General features: G+C 46.8%; 1 protein-coding gene across 40 annotated transcripts in view; it reads right to left on the bottom strand.

The window, feature by feature from the left end:
- Apbb2 (amyloid beta precursor protein binding family B member 2) overlaps positions 1 to 22,634 on the bottom strand; it is a 382,955-nt gene that overhangs the window by 307,723 nt on the left and 52,598 nt on the right. For 32 of the 40 annotated variants that reach the window (XR_015636591.1, XR_015636588.1, XR_015636594.1 and 29 more), the window contains exon 1: positions 11,829 to 11,956. The exons of 7 other annotated variants lie outside the window; for them this stretch is intronic. The gene's annotated coding sequence lies outside the window, so the exon portion shown is untranslated. 40 annotated transcript variants of the gene reach the window in all.

Raw genomic sequence — 22,634 nt, 5'->3', positions numbered from 1 at the left:
TGTGTTGCATAAACATGCCAGGCTCCTGACATAGCCTTCATTTCCTGTCACTCAGGACACAGAAGAACATCACCCAAATCATACCACCTGATCTAAGGGGACTCTAGGCCCTAGGATCTCACCGCCCCTCTCTTTCACAGCATTTGCAACCTAGATGTTAGATCAGAAAAACAGAATCTCTGGCTTGGCTAGAGACCTACCATCTCAAGTGGGCTGGTTTAATCACGTTGGCTAAGGCACCCAGGAAGGTGGGCTCACCTTAAGCCAGGCTAAAGAGCAGTAGAATTAGTTCTTTAAAGAAACACTGTACTTTCCTTCCCAAAATCCCCACCTCTAGTGCAGAGGCTTAGAGGCTGCAGCCAGGTAGGGTCCTAAGTCAGCCCGCCTTTGTGAATCACTCAAAACAAAGTTAATTTTTCCTTCTCTTCTTTTTAAGCCCGCTTTTCTTCACTTTGGGCTTCTCCCCAAACATTTTAGGTTTCCTTACCTTCTCTGAAGCCTCTCTCCCCACCACGCGGCTGCCTGTCAGTCATTCGTCTGACCCACAGGCCAGCTTACAAGGCTTCTTCCCTTCCCATCTCCATTCCCCTTCTCCGGGTAGAGCTGACTTTTACAGCTCGCCTCCTCTGGGGTTTTTCTTTTATACCCTAATAAAATGGCTCCTGGGCTTCCATTTGAGCGTACTTTTAAATCCGTGGATCACTGAACCCATGAGCACTGAAGGGTGTCCCACACTTTCTCTCTATCAAAGACAGCACAGTGTCTCACAACTCTCCACACCGGCTCGAAGGGCCCCCATCAGAAGACTAAGGGCATCAATAAATAGATGCTCAATAAACACACAGATAAACGAAGCAGACAGTGGAGTGACCCTCCTTCTCGCCTGCAGAAATAACGACTTAAGCATTTGGTTTAGTTATATGGTCTAAGTTAAATATGGCTTAATTTCGATTCGGTGTGATCTGGTGGTTTTGTTTTTAAATATAAGGGCTATTTGTAAGCCATCCTATTTGCTAAATTAAATGTCCTCGGCATTTCTTTTGGACACGGTTTATTTCCACAATAGTCACACTGAAGAAGTACAAGAAAACTATGTTCTAGAAACAGTAATGGCTTCTCTCCAAACCATTCTAGAATTTAGAACAATAACCAAAAAAAAAAAAAAAAAAAAAAAAAAAAAAGAAAAAAAAAAGAAAAAGAAAAGAAAAAAAGACACATGTATATTCACACTGACCTCCTTAACACCACAGTACACTGCTTATAAATTCGAGGTGGAGGGAGAGGGGAAGGAGAAGAGGAGGAGGAAACAGAAACAACAGATGTGGAATTTGTGTTCTTTCCAACACTAGAAGCACACATGTAAAAGAACACAGAACCACCCGACAGGGATCCACAAACTACGTCCAGAAACCAGGAAGAAATGTGGATGGAGATGAAGGGCTCAGGACTTAGGGTTTGAGAACCCCCAGTGGGAGCACGGAGAACCCCTGATCCTGACCTGGATGACTGTGTATAGCAGTGGCTCTCCAGGTGTGACCCCAGTCTAGCATGTCAGATCTACCTGGGGAATTCTGACAAATGCAGGCTTGCACTGGGCCACACCGCACACCTGGGCACTCTGGGGCTAGGACCAGCAAGATGTATTTTCACAAACCCAGGGGCGACTCTGAGACACAGTGAGGTGGGCACCGAGTAAGCAACTTCCTATAGGAGGGCTGACATCAGACAGACGAAAAACAGTCCATTAGGGACAGATGCAGCCAACAGAAGCCCTCTGTCCAATGCCAAAGAATGCATGGCACGTTGTACAAATGGTAGCGTGCAAGCCCAGGGCCTGAGAGGGAAGGCAGATCACCAAGGGTGTTGGGTTCCATGCCAAGCAGCTGTACTTTCAGCCTATGGGCAGCATGGAGTCCCTGGATGGGCAGACTGGACATGCCCACACCTGCAGAGGATTTTAGAAACAGCACAGAGAAGAAATGGGCAAGCGGCTTGGAGAACGACTGCAAACTCTGCAGGGAGAGGCAATGGTGGTGGGAAGAAACTGGAGGCTTCGAGGAGTGGCAGGACTCCACACAGGGGCTGGAGACAGGCAGTGACTTCAACAGCAGGGGTGTAGGTAGTGAACCGCTGTGGAAGAGACTGAGCTGAGACATGCCTGACACACTCAAAACCCAACCCAAAGCAGGCACTGGTCTGGGGAGCAGAGTGCTTCTCTGCTGGTAATACCATACTGTGTTGTAGCCAGTTCCTGACTTGTCAGCTTTTCTCTATAAATGAGAGTTCCAACCAGACAGAGTGGCCATCCTGGTCAGGTTCATCCCAGGGCATTGGGGTCAGCCCCCAGCTTCTGCAAGCCAAACGGATGTAAACTAAGAGATCATTATTTTCATTCAAGAGAAGACAAGAGTTATCAGGAAGGAATTAGAAATAACCTCAGTGTGATGATTTGAATGAGAATGTCCCCTTAGACTCCTGTATTCTAATATTTGTTCCCCAGTTGGTGGAACTATTTGAGAAGGATTAGAAGGTGTGGCCTTGTTGGAGGAGGTGTGTACTGGGGGTGGACTTCAAGGCCTACACCAGGCCCAGTGCCTATCTACCTATTTCTATCTCTCTCTCTCACTCTCTCTCTCTCTCTCCCTCCTTCCCTCTTCCTCTCCCTCTCCCTCTCCCTCTCCCTCTCCTTCTCCCTCGCTCTCTCCCATCTTGTCTCCAACTGTAAGCGAGTCCCCAGTTAAATGCCTTCTCTTATAAGCTGCCTTGGTCATGGTGTCTCTTCACAGCAACAGAACAGTGACTAAGACACCTGGTTCCTTACATTCTCTGCAGTCTGTTGACAGCATCCAAAACCAAATGAAAATTTGACAGTAAATCTGAATCCACTGAATGGAGTCCACAAAGGCTCGTCTCCCTGTAAAAGGGCTCCACATACTTTTTACAAAAGTAAAAATAAGATAGAGTTCCAGGCCACAAGGACACAGCTACCTACCTGAGACGACAAGACCGCTTCCCTATATTTCTAATTTTGGAATCACCATAAAGCAGGGGGGCAGAGGTGTTTCAAATCTCACTGCGTCTTTGCTTTGATTTTTCAGATGATTCCTGGCAGCCAGATGATGTGTGACCCAATTACTGGGTATTTTGGAAGTAGCAGGCACTTAGCTGGTGGGTGCTGAGGGGAGACTTACGAGCAGGCACTACCACCTGCCTCCCACCTAGGACTCTCATGGTGGAGGAAGCCCTGGCAGGCAGGACGCGATGCAGCAGCTCCCCCTGACCTGCTTCCCGCTTTCTCACCATTCCCGAAATAGACGGAGCTAAGGAAGATCATAAATATACTCTCAGCCCTCTAGGGGAAGGCTTGGCAAGGACAGAAATTTGGGTCCCTGGGAAAAGGGATAAAAGGCAAAGCTACTGAAAGCCTTCGAATCAAAGGAGTGGGAACAGTGGGAAATACTGACAAAAGGGGAAACCTACAAACAGTTCTTACGCCAAAGCACGCCTGGGAGGCAGCACTACAACGGGTTCCCCAAAGTTGAGCTCTTTGGTTCAAAAGGCAAATCTTAGTAAGCCAAGAGTAATTCTACCGGTTAAGGTCTCACTGTCTGCCAAGTGGTGGTCCAAGCCCTCATCCTCTATCAACTCCTGAAATCCTCAGGACCGTGTTACATACAGACCTTTAGTTCTCTCCTTTGCAGGTGAGGCTTCACATAATTACAGTGTTCAACAAGAATTCTGCCATCAGTGGACATGTGGTGACTCCCTGACAGGGCAATACCAAAACCCTAAGAGTATGGTTTTTCAACACCAAGCTCCGGTAATCTCTTCGGGGTAAGGTTGCCCTGTGCACTGTACACTGGCTGATCGAATCCCTAATCTCTATCTGCAAAAGCCTTCGCTGTTCCTCGCTAAAATGTCTCCAAGTCAAATGTGCCCTGCAGGGCAAAAGTGTCCTATCCCTCTCCCACCCCACCCCCAAATGCAAACTGCTGGGATTTGAATGGCCTTGTTCCTACTTCCACAGAAGGATCCCCTGTTGGCAGGGGAGAAAGACTGAAAGTTCCAGGGAGTTGAGGGTGGGGCAGGAGCCAGAAAAGGGCTTCCTCGGGAGGAACTTAAGGACAGCTTCCTTTCTCGCAGTCCCTGCAAAGCCCACACAGGCCTCCACGAGAGCACCTACCAATGCTCTGGCACATTCTTCTGTCTTCCCGGACTTGGCACAGTGCCTGGCGCCAACTATGTATGCAATAAACATTTGCTGCACAAAGGAATGAGCACGTGGAGCTGAGGTTTCTGGGAGGCACCAGATGAATGTCTCTCTTCACTAATGACCTAGAAAAACATATATGAAACTTGTTTCCTGGGGACGACCCGAAAAGTTCTGTACTGACAGCAGGGAGAGTCTAGGGCTGGGCAGTGCTCCCCACGGTATTGAGGCCCCGGTAACTGAGCATTCTCATCAGGCCTCAGCCATGTCTGTCTGCAAATTACAGTGCCGTAGCTCACAAAAAACAAAAACAAAAACAAAAACAAAAAAACAAAACCCTAGGAAACCTAACTTGTGCTAGCTTTCTCCCTTTACCTATAGACGGTACTGCTCAGCCATACACAATACTTCTACCCACAGACAGTACTGCCCAGCCATACACAGTACTTCTACCCACAGACAGTACTGCCCAGCCATACACAGTACTTCTACCCACAGACAGTACTGCCCAGCCATACACAGTACTTCTACCCACAGACAGTACTGCCCAGCCATACACAGTACTTCTACCCAGACAGTACTGCCCAGCCATACACAGTACTTCTACCCACAGACAGTACTGCAGCTATGCACAGTACTTCTATCTTACAGTACTGCCCAGCCATACACACTACTTCTACCTATAGACAGAACTTTTCATCTATACACAGTACTTCCACTTAGAGACAGTACTGCCCAGCAATACAAGATACTCAGTGTAGAAGGTAGCCTGGCTTTGCCTAGAACAAGTGAAGAAACTAAACAAAGACCCTCAAGTTAAGAACGCAGTGAGCAGCGAGGAGCAAGCATGATGCCCAGGGAAACACACCATCTCCCATGGTTCCAGGCCAAGGCCCCAGGAGTCAGAACCTCAGACTAGCCTTGAGCCTGCTGAAGAGGCCCTGAAATCCTCACCCGCTGCCTCAGCTTCCCAGTACCTGCATGTGACGACTAATCAGATCCCCCTTATTTTAGACAGAAGTAATCCATCCTGGGAAATGGCCGGAGAGTCAACAGAGCAACTCCCACTTTCCAATATGTCTGAAAAATCACATGAAAGAAACTGCACTTGGGAGCCAAAATCGGAGAAGAAATAGTGGTACCACCAACAGACTTGTGTAGGCCTCTGACTTTTCTGCAGCACGGTTAACGGTCAAATGGAAAATGAGGCTGTCCCCCCAAAGAGTTAAACGTTAACGGTCAAATGGAAAAACGAGGCTGTCCCCCAAAGAGTTAATGTTTCCTGTAGAGCTCCTGATGGCTCCTGATAAATAAGATTATCGCTTCGTCCTGTCACTTGGCAACCAGTGGTCTCCTCGGTATTTACTGAAGGTCCGGGACAACAGGATGGCCACTGTACAGCCTTATCTCTAAAACAGGATCAAGGTTTCCTGAGGGTTGGATGGCATAATGGCTACTACGACTCTCTGAGCTCAGAGGGCTTCATGGTAAAAGTTGTTATCACTGTGATCGGTGAGATACAGATGACTAAGCACAGATTTTATGCACATGTATGCTTGCATTGCTCATGTGTGTGAGCCTATGTACACACATAGGTCAGAGGTCAACACTGATCATCTTCCTCATTCTCTCATTCCCTCTCTCCCTCTCCTTTTTTTGAGACAATGTTTCTCTGTGTATCCCTGGCTGTCCTTGAACTCAGAAATCCACCTGCCTCTGCCTCCTGAGTGCTGGGAATAAAGGTGTGCCCCACCACAGCCCAGAGCTCTTCCTTATTTTTAAAGACAGGGTCTCTCTCACTGACTCTGAAATTCACCTACTTGGATTGGCTGCCCTGCAAGCCCCAAGGATCGTCCCGCCTCTTCCTCTCCAGAGCTCCAGGGTTACAGGCACAATGCCTAGCTTTTTCATGGGTGCTGGGAATTGAACTTGAGTCCTCATGCTTGCATGGAAAGTGCTTTAATGATTAATACATCTCTTAGGTTCGCTAAGCTCAACAAATTTCTAAAGCGTTGCCTGAAACCCATTATATACTATGTTAAACTATTATTTCAAACCTAGAGATGTTTTTCTCCCTCTGTTCCCCAACCCAGCAAGGAACACCACCAACCACCAAAAAGGGGGTGGTGTGAGAAGCAGCCATTTCCAGGGTCCAACCATTCTACAGCTTGCCCTAAGAATCCCAGGCTCCTCCTGGAAGGTGCCCTAGCATGGGAGCCCACATGAAGGGTATTAAGCAATCCGTGACTCAATGGTCTTGCCTCCAACAGCAGTTCCTAGAATCACCATCTCCAAATTGCAAAAGCTTGCCGCTCTGCCAGCAAGAGATCTCCACGCAGGGAAACAAATGCCAAGATACATCTCCAGGCCTGCCTGCCGAATTCACATTGCCACCATTAGCCCTGTCTGCTCTCGCAGGCCCTCGTCCTTCACTCTGGCATCCTGCTGGTCATTCCTGGGCTATAATTCAAAAATGCTGCCTAGCTCCCAGGGCACTTTAGAAATGAATTCCTGCACAGCTCCCGAGACTCTGGGTGACTCTACGTTCCTGGAAGGCCCAGAGGCCCTAGCAGCCCACCCACAAGCTCTATGAGTTGGTCTGGCTTTGCTACTAACTCAATCCCAAGGGCAGAACTCTGCATCTCAAGACCAGATTCCCAGACTTAGCAATTTCATGGACCATTAAGCTGCCAAATGAAAATATTCCCATCCCTTTACAGAAGATTTTTACCCCAAAATTGGAAGGGCATAATCTCAAAGAAAGGGGCAGCTCTCCTCATTTGAACACCAATAAAAATCCTGGCTTTCACATCACCATTATCCGGAAAAACAATGAAAATGTCACTGAGAGACTCTCAGCCCTCAGGGCCTGCACTGTGCTCTGCATATACACAAACCATTGGCTTTTGCAATGCCTACACATTAAGATGTTTTTCCTAGGGTGGTGGATTGGACATGCTACATCCCATTCCATCGAAAGGCCGAGCCTTCCGTCCCCAGCAAAGGAACTCGCCCTTCCTCTTCAGAACTCCGCAAAACCTTGGTCCAGTTGCATCCTCCAAACGCACACTCCTCCTAGCTCAGTTCAAAAGACTGCATTTTTTTTTAGTCAACTAAAAATAACAAAGCCACACTTCCTCCCACTCCAAGCACTCCTGAAGTAGGCTTGCCAATATAGCTCAAGTTTGGAAACTTCAGGTACTGCCCCGCAGGAAAAATCCTGCAGTATCCACAGGAGGAAAAGGGTGCAATGGTTAAACTTCCTACCATTCTCAAGTCATTAACATGAAGAAAACATTTCAGGCCTATTTCTACCCCATTGTTCTGCTCTATGTTCTCTCTCCTTTGTCTCTGTGAACTCATGCATTATATACATCTTATATACCAGGAAATCATACATTGCCTCCCCCCCCTTTAGTTCTTTTTCTGTTTTGTTCTGTCTGTATCTTTTTGTCGTTAGTTGCTTAGCTAATAAGTGAGTTGGTCATCGTGCTGACCTCCTATGCCTTTAACTAGATCCAGGCTCCCTAGTCTTGACCGCATGGTGATGACTTATCTCCTCTCCCCAACTTTTCCCTTCTTACCACCCACCCTCTTCCCATGTTTGCAATTCTAGGCTTGCTCCTTGTGGGGTTTCAGAATCCTGCAGGCCAGAGGCCAGAGGTCCTGACCTCACTGTCCTCACTGTCACTTAAGTGGTGCAGTAACTCTGGCCACCTTCTCCGGTCTTACTTACTGAGCTTTGTGAGCATCCTGAAGGCAACACGAGCACAGCAGAACCCAGAATGGGACAGGCCACCTGTGCCCTCAGTCCCGTCACTGGTACATCTGCTCCTGCACGGCCCTGGAAGACGCTCACATCAAATGACAGCAGCAATCAATTCCTAAGGCCGAGGGCTGCACCCCTTACTAAGGGCAGAAGGCGAAGGATAAAGTATAGGAAGGCTCAGCCAGAATTCTACAAGATGGAGCCCAGCAACGGAGACACGGAAGGCCTCCTCTGCAACCCGTAGCATCTCCTACATAAGCTGGTAGCACAAAAGCAGAAAATCTCTCTTCAGAAGATGCTAAAAAATTTCCAAAGTCTGACAGCCAAGCATAATCCACTGTACAGCCTACCTACCCAGAAGAACACAGGTACAGAGTCCATCGGTGACAATTATTTTGTAGTCAAAGGAAAACTCAATGGGAGGCAGAACTGACGAAGAAGGAAGGGTGTAAGACAAAACCAGGGTAGGACAGGCTCTGAGATGTACAAATCCGGCCTTACCCATGTGCTGAATGAACTCCTCCCTCCCTGAATCATAGGCTGTATTACAGGCCTCTGCACCAGGCCAAGGACTCAGTAAACCAACCAGAGGCAAATCCTCCTGCAAATCTCATTCAACAAATGGGGTAACCAAGATTCCAAGATGTGAACTGACTTCTCCAGGACACAGAGTGAGCTGGGTTCCCAGAGGAGCAGGACACAGAAGCAAAGCCTTTAGAGTCACTGCTTTCTATCAAATCCTACCAGACCCTTAATCATGAAGCCTGCCACTCTGCCTCGGACAAGCCATTACACTACAGAACACCACCAACACGCGTCATCATGCACAATGTGCACCAATGACACTTTAAAATGGGCAGTTCTGACTTATCATCCCTAGATTTGCTAATGCTACAGCGCTGCTGAAAATAAATAAACGGGGTTTAAAGCAGGCTTTCAAACATGGATGGAGGCTAACCGGTTGGTCACGGCACACTGTTCTACTCAGACCTAATCCTAAACAACAAATCAAAGATGTCTCAGAAGAGAATGCCTAGGGAATAACAGTAACACACTGAAATATTCTCCTCCTATGAGAAAAAAACTTCACAGGGAGATTGCTAGTGGGTCCAAGGTCTCCATGTCTTAGAGGGGTTTTCTTGGATGGGTGGCATTTATGTCAAGATACCATCGGCAAAGGATACAGGAGGAGCTAAAGCGATGGCTCGGTTGGCAAAGTACTTGCCCTGCAAAGGTGAGGGCCTGATTTAACTCTCCTAGCCCTTCATTAAAGCCAGGCATGATAATACAGTATTCCCTCCACAAGATAAAGACGGATTATCCTCTGAGGCTCTCAAGGCCGGTTAGCCTGGTATGCACAGGAGTCAACAATAAAGACGAAACTTGGTCTCAAAAAAGGTGAAGGTTAGCAGGATCCTTTGACCATCACACGTGCATATGACAAGTGCATGCACATATGCATGCAGGCCCACATACATCACATACAGGAAAAGACACTATATGGAAAGAGCATGTCAGTTTTGTCAGGAAAAAGCCATTGATCAAATCCTAGTTTTCTTAACTCAGGCAAGGAAAGTATCACCCACATAATCAGTAATAACTTAATACAACATTTTTCTAAAGCTCATCCTAAGAGCCTTGTGAACATAGTGAGTAGCTGTTGGTCTCATCAAATACTGTAGATATGTCTCTGGAATACTTGACGTATTATATCACAAAGGCATTGTCTATTTTAAAGTTGTGGATAGGAAGATATTTAAGGTTCCATTTTCCTTAGATAAATTTAGATATCCACTAATCAGGGAAAGCAACAGAACGCAATTCTAATCATCACGGGAAGGGTTTCAAGTGTTGATTCCTGTTCTAACAGCAAAAGAATCCAATATTTGTTTGCTGTTTCTCCTCTGGCAGGAAAAGCCCTCAGAAAAATAGAAACATGACATACGAAATAACTGTTCTAAAATATTGTTTGCACACGTGTTCTTGTAACACTTGTCTTTTCCTAGATAATGTTGTAGTCTGTGTTCATATTACTAAAGCTAATGTAACGCATTACTCTGTTACACTGCAGCTCCTCAAGCTTTTCAACCACTTCTTTAGGAAGTTTCAGATGGCAGGATTCTGCCCCCACTCCTTAAAGTTGAATAGTTTAAAGTATCCATTTGGGGAAGAAGTAACAGTATAAGAGAACAGCTGTCCCACTTACACCAGAATAGGGTCCCAACCTGAGTCGTTTCTCAAAGGCTCTGAGTAAGTGTGGTACATGGTGTTCTCCTGAGAACTTTCTGAAGGCATCTACCAATCGAACGCATCAAGTTCAAAAGGACAGTGGCAGACATCTTGCACCTGTGACATCCCCCACACCCACACTCCACAGATGAGACCACTCCCCACTCCACTACCCTTGTTCCCACCACATTTCTGCCTGCCTGGGGGGATAGGGGTCCCCATCCTCAGGACAAATACTATCTTACCAAACAGATTCCATTTCTAAGATTCTCCAAATTCTAAGAAACCCAAATTTTTCTTTCAAACGGAAACAAGACAAAGCCTGTTCCTAAGTTCATAAAGAAATGCCCCCCTCAAGAGCCCTGTTTTCATAAGGTCAGCCACAAGGATTCAGGTACTACTACCATGGCCCTTTCTGTAATATCATGATGAGAAAGAAAATAAGATTTAAGGTACCAAATCCTAAAACAACAGATAAGCGGTCATAATTTATTCTTAAATTGGTAAAATGATAAAACAAATAACAAAAAGGGCCAGCCTCACCAAGTTTCTTATTTCTTGATATCAAATGATATTGCTGTTATCATTTTATGATGCCCCTTTATGACTTTCATTTAAGACACCGGGCACAAGGCAAAGCCAGTGACAGGACTTTTTAAAACTGCCCCCTCTAAGAGCTCATTGGGTTTTAGACACTGACCTAATTCTCTCTATGTGAACCCTCTCCAGCCATCCACTCCATCCGCAAGCGATCGGGACAGTCGTGGCTGTGCAGAATCTTGCTACAGAACGGTTCCAATTTTCCATCTGATTTATCCAGCTTTTTTCTTTAAGTCCCACACTCCCTTGGCCTTTTGAGCTTGACCTCCTGTTTTCAGACCTCTTCATCAATGGAGAGACCACCTATCATTGTTTCTACGGGACTCCGCATCCCTCCCTCCGCCCAGCTAGTTTTCGTCGCACAAATGTCATTTCTGGCGTCTGAGCCACCATTCCTCCCAGCGGGCAGCAGTGGGGCGTTCGGGATCCCGATGACCGGCTTCCCTGATCGGGCCCTCAGTACACAGCCATTTTCTAGTTAAAACGCTCTCAACGTTGCAGAGGGTACAACTTTGCCCCCTCCTCCTCTCTGGGTAGCTGGGCTCTCTGCACCCCAGGAGACGCTGGATAGGTTTCAGAGTCTCCAGCAAGAGCGCGCCGCCGGGCGGGCAGGCCGGCCCCAGGGCAAGGGGGCGTGCGCTACCGGTCGCCCGCGCCCACCCGCACTTTGCCCTCCGCAGTCTCCGCCCGGGCATAGCCCCGTGTCCTCGCCCGGCCCTGCCGAGCCCAAGCTCCGGGTGGGAGTGAGGGAGTAATGGGAGTGACGGGGCGAGCCCGCAGCCAGAGCACCGGCCCTGCGGCGTGGGGCGAGCGGGACTCCGCAGCAGGCGCCCGCTGCAGATGCGGCGGCAGCTGCTGCAGCTGCGGCTGCGGCTGAGCGACCGGCGGTGACCGCCAGAAACCGAGCAGCAGCCGCGAGGGCACAAGCAGCCAGGCTCGCCGGCTGCCCTGCTCCGGCGGCGCACTCCGGGTCATTCCTCAGATTCCCCGGCTGAAGGCATGGAAGGAAGCGGGGCTCACCAGCGCTGCGTGGCGATCGATCGGCTCTGAACCCGGGTCCTAGGTTTCGCAGCCCGCTGAGCGCCCGGATCAGCTGCGGGCTGCAGCACGCGAGCTTCCTACTTAGAGCAGCACTGGCTCCGGCGACTGAGCATGCCCAGTGCGGCTCCGCGAGGCCCGCGCAGGGAGCAGCGGCGGCGAGATTCCACTTCTCCAGGCTTTGGCGGCGGCTGCGCGAGGAAAGGCTTGGAGGGGCCTGGCGAAGCCGGGCGAACCCAGCAAGGCGGGGCCGGGGGCGGAGGCCGCGGCGGAAGGGGGCGGGCCGCGCTCCCAGGGCGACCCCTGCAGGTGGAGGCGGCCCGGCTTTGGCACAACAGAGAGGCAGGGGGCGCCAGGGTGACACCCAGAGGCTGGGGGTGCGGGACAGCCCGGGTATCCCCTCCAGGTGGCCTAGCGTCTGTCTGCACCAAAAGGCAGTTTGGGGAACTCTTCTGTCACACGTCTGCGTTCCTTTAGAATGGAAAATTATCACAAGATGAAGCTGCCTACAGCCTTCCTGGCTAACTGGACGTTAAAAGGTGAAACTTCTGCCTTCTGCCTCCTCATCCCCAACGCCCAGACATATGCCACACACGAACATTCCTGCACTGGAAAATCACAGCGAGATAACGCCAAGCAAGAAATACATCTGCGAAAAGGAAAAACATAATCTACTTGCTACCTGTTTGTTAGCCAGGAAGTAGTGGATTTATTGAAGGCACCTGGAGGGCCTTAACTGTTTCTTCACCAAGCCAGAGGGAGTTAAACTGATGCCTAGGTCACACTCAACTGAGAAAGGTTGCTGAAGTAGCATGCTAGGTCCCTTTCCCCGGGCCGAATGAGTGGTTGTGCTGTATTGCACAAGCTCCTGTAAGTAACAAATTCCCAGGTGCTGATGTGGCTGCCATCTGAGGACTAGTCATGAGGACTCTAATGTCTAATACAGAGACAATGCTACCTACTACCTCCTTTAAAAAGGTAATTCTGAAAATAACTGTAACTACTAAGTAATGACCCTTTTCCAACGCACTCCTCCCTCAGATAATAAACTCAGATTCATCCTCCCTAGTGGAGATGGGCATGAGTTTATTGAGGCTCCACAAGTTCCCCTTACTAGACCTGGGAGTACAAGCAAATTTAAAATCCCAGTCCCTGCCTTCATGGTGTTTACGGTCCAGCAATGACTGACATGCACTGAATAGTTTCTATAAAATGCCATCTTCACCATCTCCATACACAAGGTGTTGACATGTAAAAGAGATGGGTTGTTGGGAATGGGCAGAACGCCATGTGTTGGAGGAATCTTTTATCCTATAGCCTTTTCTATGATCAATATTTCCCTCAGACTCTGCAGAAGGCCAACAGTACTACTACAGAAAATTTTCCATAAATCTATGCAAGTTCATTCTTGGAACTGAGCCTCTGCATCCCAAGACTTAACGAGCTGTGAACCGTCGACAGTCAAAAACCAGGGAAAAAATATTGAGGGGAAAAAACTGTAGAGGGCCTTGAGACACCGGCTACTGTGTCCTTCACGCCCACACAGAGGAGGAAATGAATCCAAGCCCACCCTGCATGTCTTTCATTGCAGTGATCTCAGCAGGCTACTACACCAAGTCCCCTTCCACCTTGATCTCCTTGCCCGCCAACGTCCAGAGCCTACCCTATCACCCGATTCTCCCGGGCTCCCGGGTCGAACCGCGCCTGCCCCCTCCAGGCGGTCTCCTTAGATACGCAGGAAAACCCGTGCTGGAGTCCGCCGTGGCGGCGGGGCGGGGCGCGCAGGCGCGGTGGGCTCCAGGTTGGGCGGAGGCGGCGCCCTGCTCCACACCTGATGCAATCACCCTTCCGGAAAGCCCCAGGGTATCCAGGATCACCGCCGAAACGCTTCCGCGCCTGCTCCCGCTTCGGCCTCCCAGCCGGGTCGCCTGCTTCGTAGGCTCTTGCCCCTAGCGGCCTGCAGGAGGAGTCGGGAAGTCACCTCCCAGCCTTCTGAATACTTGGATGTCCCTATAGTGAGGGGCCGGCTACGGAGCATCCTGCAGCTGCTGGAGGAAATTCCCGTAGTTATTTCCAGGGAGGACTGGCGGAACTGGAACGCTGGCTTTGAACTCTACTTTGCTTCCTTCCTGCACCCTACCCACAATTTCTTCTCTCTTCCTGAAAGGGACGTTTAAGGTGGAATGGATTGCCAGGTGCCCTGGCCAGCTAAGTAGGCAACCGCACCTTAGCTGGGCTGGAGAAAGCCTGCCAGTGCACACTCATGTTATAAATAAGTAATTGGCTTCCCTGTACCTCATCGTTTAAGATCACAAAGAAAATCCTTTCTCATTTTACCACCTCATGCAATTTTGATGGCTATTGTGAGTGGGTTTTCCCCTTAGTGCTGACGCACACATGAACTGTTTTCTTCAGAAATGAACTATTCCAAGAGTATCCTGAGCACTAGTTTTTGTTAAGTATGAAGTCAACACTGGGTACAACACATTAAAAATTACCTCCCGTCAATTCCCATGAGGTCAAAAGTCCTACCAGGTGGAAGTGTGAGTGTTTCGAGGAATTTTAGTGGAAAGAACACTTACAAGAACGTTGTAAAACCAACGCTACACCAAGTCTTTAGATTCCATGAGTATTTACTTCTTCATACCCCAGAGGTGTCAATGGCTTCCTTAAAGAAGACAATCAGTCTACTGTCATATCACCGGCCAGCATTCCCACAGCACCACGGAGGCTGAGGCAGGAAGACCGTGAATTCAAGACTAGCCTGGACTTCACTGTCAAAAAGAACAAAAGCAAACCTGGGTAGCACTGGCTAGGAAACTCCTGTCTCAGTCAGGAGTGGATTACCAATCCACTCAAACCAGTGCTGTATTATGGCAAACACCACCACTGCTGGTTTTGAATTCAAAAGTTAAAAATTCAAACCAGTGGCAACAAAGTAGACCCTGTTACTTGTTTCTTCTTAGGAAGTCCATTAAACTTTGAGCATCCCTGACCAACAATCAATTGACCCACTTCTAAGATAGCCTAACACTAGGCACTAAGTGTGTCAGTCAAATGGCAAAAGGGTTTTGTGTGTCATCAAGAAATGTTTTGAGGGCTGGAGAGATGGCACAGTGGATAAGAGCATTGACTGCTTTTCCAGGGGTTCTGAGTTCAATTCCCAACACCTATAATGGGATTCAGTGCCCTCTTCTGGTGTGTCAGGAGAGAGTGGCAGTGTATTCACATATAAATAAGTAAGTCTGAAAAGAAGTGTTTTGTACTGATTTCTCAGAATGACAGTCAGGCCTCTTCAGCAGCCACTCTGTGCCTAACTAGTGGCTCTGAAACTGTTCAATATGGTAATAGCCCACCCACCCCCTGCTCTTTTTAAAGACCATGCTGTCCTCAGAGAGTTCTACCTGCCTCTGCCTCCCAAATGTTGGCATTAAAGTTGTGTGATCATAATTTATCAGATCCCACATTTCAGTTCTTCGGTTTCACTAGCCCCATCTCAAGCGCCAAATAGCCTCAAGAAATGAGGACTGTATTGGACAAAGGACATAGAAACCATCACCACCTCCAGTGGAGTGGAAATGCCATGGACCTCGGTGGCTTGTCTTCCAGCAGTGCAGGCCCTCCTCTCTCTGCTTGCTGCATTCCTCCGAGACCATGTCTGCATGCTCTGCCTAGCCCCTGAGCTTCACTCTTATTTTCCTACATTAAGATTGTCATCAGAAGGGCGGGTGAGATGTCTCAGCGGTTGAGAGCACCAAATGCACTTCCAGAGGTCCTGAGTTCAATTCCCAGAAACCAAATAATGGCTCACAACCATCTGTAATGGGATCCAATGCCTTCTTCCAGTGTGTCTGAAGTCAGCGACAGTGTACTTATATACAATAAATAAATAAATTTTTTATTAAAAAAAATTGTCATCAGAGCACCGAGCAAAGTCTGGGGAAGGGTCGGCTTTGGAGGCTTTATTTTGTAGTTCCAACACCTGTAATGGGATTCAGTTCCCTCTTCCGGTGTGTCTGAAGAGAGGACACAGCTGCTCTCACTAGCTGTGTAAGGCCTCACAGGACTTCATGTATTTTTTGTTGTTGAATGTTTTTCTTCTTTTGGGTGGGGAGTTCTTTTTAAACCTGTATAATCTGACTCAGTTCCTCACGGGTCTGTTGAGGACTAATGAAATCCTGTGGACGGCTTCTAGGAGGCCTCCTGTAGGATGACCTCTTTTCCTCTGCTCCCTTTTCAGTTCATAACTTCAACACTCGGGTTTCTAAAGCACAAATCTCAATCACCTTCACATCTTCCCGCCTCCTAAAGCACAGAAGTCACCAAGCACCACGTGCTCCCACGTGCTCCCATGTGCTCTCACGTCCAGGCTGCCTCTCAGATCTAGGCCTCTGTGCCTGCCCCCATCTTACTATCCTGCTAACTGACCTTGGTGATGCCCACCAATCTCCAATCAAGCTCCTCCCTCAAGCTTCCAGAGAGATCCTGGTAGAATAAGGACACTGGTGACATCATTCTCCTTTAACCCACCTCTTGATTTCATGTTGCTTTAGGATAAAATCTTAAATCTTTGCTACTCACATGGCCAACTCCTGTCTCAAATGCACATTTTGGCCTCCTCTGGTACCCACCCTGTACCACTCTCCCCAGCCTCTACCACTTTCTAGTCGCCAGCCTGCCTGTGCGCATCCCTGGTGTACAAATGGCTTTTCCCCCGTCTGCTCTTACCGCATCCTTCTCAGGCTGAACCAAGCTCACACATCTTCATTGAACAGAACCCCACTCACTGCCATGTCAGTTCAAGTATCATATCTTCTAGAAAAGCTCTTTAAGGGCAGGCAACTGCAAAGCTCACAAAATGGATGTGCTGTGCTCAGTGATCCAGGCTGAAACCCTTGACTGAACCATGCCCTCCCATGGGCCTTTCTGGGCAAATGGCTTAACTTCTCTCAAACTTGGTTTTCTTCTCTGGTCATCACCTAAGGCGAGACCCTTCTCATGACTCTGAGAGGGAAGGACTCAAAAGGACACTTTAAAATCACTGCTACTGGGACCTGTTATCCATCTCAGCCTTTCTCTGATCTCACCTTAAATTTTAATTTAAAAATTATATTTCAGGGCTAGCAAGACGAGTCAATGGACAGGGGTGTTTATGACCAAGTCTGATTACCAGTCCCCAAGACCATGATGAAAAGAAGAACGGACACCCTATTACTTTCACACATGAGCCATATGGCACACGCATTCACACATACACCTAGTAAATACTATTTTTAATGTTGCTCACATTTCATGAGACTTTCACATTAAAATAAGTGTTTTTATAACAGGAGTGTTTCATTTTTATTGAACAAAATTTAGGGCATATAAATAACAAACTAGTAAGATTAAATTCTCCATCGTGTGAGTCATCTCTTGCATACAAGTGAAAGGAACTCACTGTCATTAGTGTGTACCCCCAATAAAATGTATGGGAAGGCTGGCTGTCAGACAGCTCACCATCAACACAGACTAATATAGGGTAATATATGACTCGCTTCAGAATTGGTAGGTGGGGACATCTATTCAGAACTCATCCATTCAGTGGAGAAAGGAATGTCTCATCCTCTCTTCCATTCACTCACCCATAATACTTTGCCCTTTTTTATCGCCCGTGGGCAAGCAGGTCACATACTTGCACACGTCAACAGGCCTCTCCTGTGCTATTCCCTGAGGCTGGGATGCACTCTCTGCTTTGCCCAGGGCCTACTCCTACCTCCTGCACCTTGTCCACTTTTCAAAGTCATTTTCTTCACAGGCCGATTCCTCCCTGGACCCACCATGCCAGTCAGCCGCTCACAGTTTGACTCTGGAGTATGTCAAATGTTTCTGTAGCATGCAATCCATCCATGCTGCACCATTCTCTGGGGCTGTGTAAACCCCTCTTTCCAGTTTCAAAGCGTAAAAGATACTACGCACCTGACTCGATGCCTGAAAGAACGACAAAGGAAAACTAGGGCAGGTGAGTGGTTCAGTTGGTAAGGTTGCTCGCTGCCAAGGCTGACAACCTGAGTTTGACCCTTAAGACACACACAATAGAGAAAACCAACTCTTGCAAGCTGTCCTCTGACCTCCATATGTGCCCCCACAGCATGTGTGAGCATTTATACATACACATAAAAAAAATAAACAAACAGATAATGCAACCCTTTTTAAAGGAAATTACATTTTAAAGTACTATACACAGGACATAACGTAAACACAAACTCAACTGAATCTCACTTTCTAGTAGTGTTTCCTCAAATAGGCAATCACAATTTTATGTCAGAGAGGAGTGCTGCCATACAAGGTTACTGAGCTACTGGGGACAGAAGAGTTTCTTCAGCATAAGCCCTTCTCCATAAGACATTACTTCCTGTGAGAAATCACATATGGCCCCTTTCCCAGGGAATCCACCACACAGGGTTTTTTTGTGTGTTTGTTTGTTTGTTTTGGTTTTGATTTTGTTTTTTTTTTTCATTTTTGGTTTTTTCTTTCTTTTTTTTACTTTGTCGTTGCTCAGCTGTTTTTGTTTGATTTTACTTTTGTTTTAAAACCCAATCGACTCCGGTAAGAAGAGAAAACGAATCAGATTCTTTTGTAGATTTTTTTATTATTGAAAAACACATTTAGTAAATTCCATTAAAATCCCCTGTTTTCTAAACAATGGTAATATATGGCTCTATGCAAGAATTAGTAGAGATTCAATTAAATGTGCACAAAAGCAGACAGCAGCACGTGCCAGGTCACCGGGAGCTGTTAATGTAGGAGCCAGCATATTAATGAACAGACTCCGGCTGAAAAGAATTTACATTCCGCTCAGGGCAGTCTCTATCCCTGGCTACAAACTATCTCCTTACCCTTCTGGGTGCCTCCCCTCCCTTATCAACAGACAGCAGAGAATTCAGTCCAGAGCACCAATGTGCACCGTGTCTCATGGTTAATCCTCTACCCAGATAAGGGCGAGAATCCGAATCCTGTCAATGGGGGAAAAGCATCTTTGTATTTAATAGGTACAAATCATGCCGTGTAGCCTAGAAAACTGCTCAATTTTAAATTTGTGCAAACATAACTAAAAAGAAAGGGAGACTCTGAGGCAGAGTGTTGGGAGAGGAGGTATTTTAAAAGAAGTAAGAATCTTTGTAAGAGTAAAATGCCTTATAGCAGAGACGGGCAAGAAATGAATTAGTGGTTTGCTAAGGAATTGAGTCTCCTTGATCAAAGAAAGAACTGATAGTCCTGGTCTGTTTGTCCTGATGAATATCCTACACCCTAAGGGGCCTCATCACAGAGTCTGAGAAGGAAAAGAAAAGATGGGGAGATCTTCTGGGGTGCGTTTTATTGGGTTGTCTCATTTATTTGTTTATAGGATGTTCTTTTATTTAGCCTTTTCGGGGAGAGGTGGGAGTAATGACACATTCTCTTTCTATCTCCCAGACAGGCAGATCTTCCTGCTTCAGCATCCTGAGTGCTAGAATTACAGTGTGTCATCATCCCCGGCTCCTTTGCTGTTGGTTTGTTTTTTAAGAAGCTAGGGCTGGAGACGGCTCAGCAGTTAAAAGCATTGGTTGCTTTTGCACAGGACCAAGGTTTAGATCCCAGTACCCACATTGATTTACTGGATAAGTAAATATTTTTACAAGAGGGAAAGAGGAAGATCGTTATAGATGAAAAAGCAATTGTGGAAAGCTGTGTGTATGTGTGTGTGTCTGTGTCTGTGTGTATGTCTGTGTGTCTGTGTGTGTGTCTGTTTGTGTGTGTGTCTGTGTGTGTCTGTGTCTGTGTGTACGTGTGTGTGTTTGTGTGTGTCTGTGTGTGTCTGTGTATGTGTGTGTGTCTCTGTGTGTGTCTGTGTCTCTGTGTGTGTGTCTGTGTCTCTGTGTGTGTGTGTGTGTGAGAGAGAGAGAGAGAGAGAGAGAGAGAGAGAGAGAGAGAGAGAGAGAGAATGGGAATATCACTTGGCAGAAATAACTGATATCTAAAAACTGAATTCACTTAGAAAATGGCATTAGCATAGGAAACAAAGTGTGATTAAAAGAAATAGTATATAAATGGTATTTAACATGAGGGTTTCATATTAGAAAACATTCTTAGTGGCTTCAATAAGATTTTTTTTTTAAAAAGACTTCAAAGAGATGTAAAGAGTGCGCCATCCCTTGAGACATTTAAAATTAACCTGGACAAAGAACGAGAATATATTTTGCAGAGAGCAGCCCTTTCTGACAAGCTAGTAGATTAGCTTGAATTGATTTTTCCTCCTCTAATTTTTTTTGACTATCAGAAATGCTGTTCTTAGGAGACAAATGAGTTTTCCTTGAGCTTGAATCTTCCGTCTTTATTTTAATCAAATGAAATATGATTTCTTATGAAAATAGTTTCCAAGCCAGTAACTCCGCAAGACATAATTCTAACTCTTGTTTAGACTATAAAATTTCAAATCCCAGCTAGAGCACTAGTAAACATAATGAATCAGAACCCGTCTTCCTCCCCTGTGTACCAGGAAATGTCAGAGTGAAGCTCCCAAGAAATGAACTCGAGGAGCACAGGATGAAACCCATGAGGGTGATGCACTTGCTAGCCTACTGGGTTCCACAAGTTTGCTCTGGGTGCATGTGAGGTCTACAAAGTCATCAGTAAGAGAGAAAACACCACCTTACATTAAGATGATGTCAACAAGTACATTCTTGGATCACAAAACAGTTTGGTTTTACGTTTCTGGGTGGGTTTGCTTTTTGTTTTTTGCTTTGTTTTCTTTTTTTAATGTATAGGAGTATCCTAGCTGCACATACACCTACATGCCAGAAGAGGGCATCAAGATCACACTATAAATGGTTGTGAGTCACTATGTGGCTGCTGTGGATTGAACTCAGGTCCCCTGGGAAAACAGACAGTGCTCTTAACCGCTAAGCAATCTCTCTAGTTCCCGGGTTGGCTTCTCGAGACGGGTCTTAATGTGTAATCCAGGCTGACCTGATATTCACTTACAAAATCCATGCTTGTTTAAACCTATTATATAGTCAAGGCTGGCTGAGAATTCAGGTTCCCAGTAATCTCGCCCCAGCTTCTCTCTCAGCTGCTGGAGTCACAGGTGTGTGCTACCTCCAGTCCAAATACCAGACTTGAGGAGATAGAACGCAGCAGCTTTTTTTTTTTTTTTTTTTTTGGTTCTTTTTTTCGGAGCTGGGGACCGAACCCAGGGCCTTGCGCTTCCTAGGTAAGCGCTCTACCACTGAGCTAAATCCCCAGCCCCCACACGCAGCTTTAACAGTGGTTTGTTTTTATTTCATTTTATGTATGTGTGTAGGTGTTTTTGCCTATATGTCTATCTGTGTGCCACATTCATGCCTGATGCCCACAGAGGCCAGAAGAGGGATTTGGATCCTTTGAGATTAGAGTTACAAAGAGTTCAGAGCTAGAAATCAAACTTAGGTTCTCTGGAAGAACAAGTGCTCTTAACCACTCAGCCATCTCTCTAGCCCGAATTATGTTAGAGTTATGTTATTTTATGGCTATGAGTGTTTTGCCTGAATGCATGTCCATGCACCACTTGCATGTCTGGTGCCTTTGGAAATCAGAAGAGAGCACCTGATACCCTTGGACAGGAATTATAGATGGTTGTAAGCTACCATGTGGATGTTGGGAATTGAACCAGGGTCCTCTGGAAGAACAAGTGCTCTTAACATCAGAGCCAACTCTGCAGCCCATATGTATCTTATTGGTCGCAAGAAAACAACTAAGTCAAAAGTGCCCTAGACAAAGCTTGTTGGTGACTTTTAACTCTCTTAGGCAGCACTGTGCTTAGGGTTTGAGCAGGAAACACAAAGGCAAACGGGGATGGTCTTTTTCCTTGCATACTTTAAGATTTTCAAAGCACGCTCTCAGCACCGTGGTAAGAGCTATTGCTTGTCCAGCAATGAAAATATGACCAGAGAAAAACTTCCCAGGAAGCCTCATTTAGCCAATAACAGTGGTGCATGCCTGTGACCCCAGCATTGTGGAAGTAGAGGAAGGAGAGTCAGAAGTTCAAGGAAACTCTCTGTGACATGGGACCCTGTCACAAAAACTCTCTGACAATCTAGCCTGTCAGCAAACGAACCTGAATACAGAACATGTTAAGCCTACACCATATACTTTTTCCTATTCTGATAAATTGAATGTAGGTTGATGTCTATATGCAGGTAAGGGCTGGCACAAGTTAGGTCAGGGCCATGATTGGACAGAAAAAAAAAAAAACTAAGGTGGGACAAAGCTTTTGTAGGGCAGGAGAGAAGGGGAAGGAGAAGGAGAATCAAGGTGGAGATAGAGAAGATGACCCAGATCCAGGTGGTCTTGATTTGCCAAGGTAGTTATGTATATTTCTTAAGGGATGGATTTCTGTAGGCAAATTTATCATATCTAGGTGGGCAGTTTATATCCTTATCAATTGGTTGTGAATTTATTGTGTGGATATATTTATTGTAGATTGAGAATTTAGCATATAAATCTGATTGATGAGTTACAGTTTATTGAGTCATGATTTCACTGGGTTGTTGGGAGTGTGAGCAGAGTCCAGCCCATGCTGGACTTCTAAAGCCCTGATTTTACTGGGTAGCTGGAACCAGAGAGTTCAAGGCTCATGCTGGGAGAGATACTAATCAGAAATAAATTACAGTTGGTTCCATGTGGCCCCACGGGTGCCAGGACTAACTCTAGGGCCCAGTGTGGCAAGATGGCACACTGGAATGGCTTGCAGACTGACTGGGTCAGAGAGTACTTAGGGACAGCGTGGAC

This window comes from Rattus norvegicus, chromosome 14, assembly GCF_021556685.1.
Source record: "Rattus norvegicus strain SHRSP/BbbUtx chromosome 14, alternate assembly SHRSP_T2T, whole genome shotgun sequence".
Lineage (NCBI taxonomy): Eukaryota > Metazoa > Chordata > Mammalia > Rodentia > Muridae > Rattus > Rattus norvegicus.
Note: the sequence above shows the minus strand (reverse complement) of the source record. Positions and strands in the feature narration are given on the sequence as shown.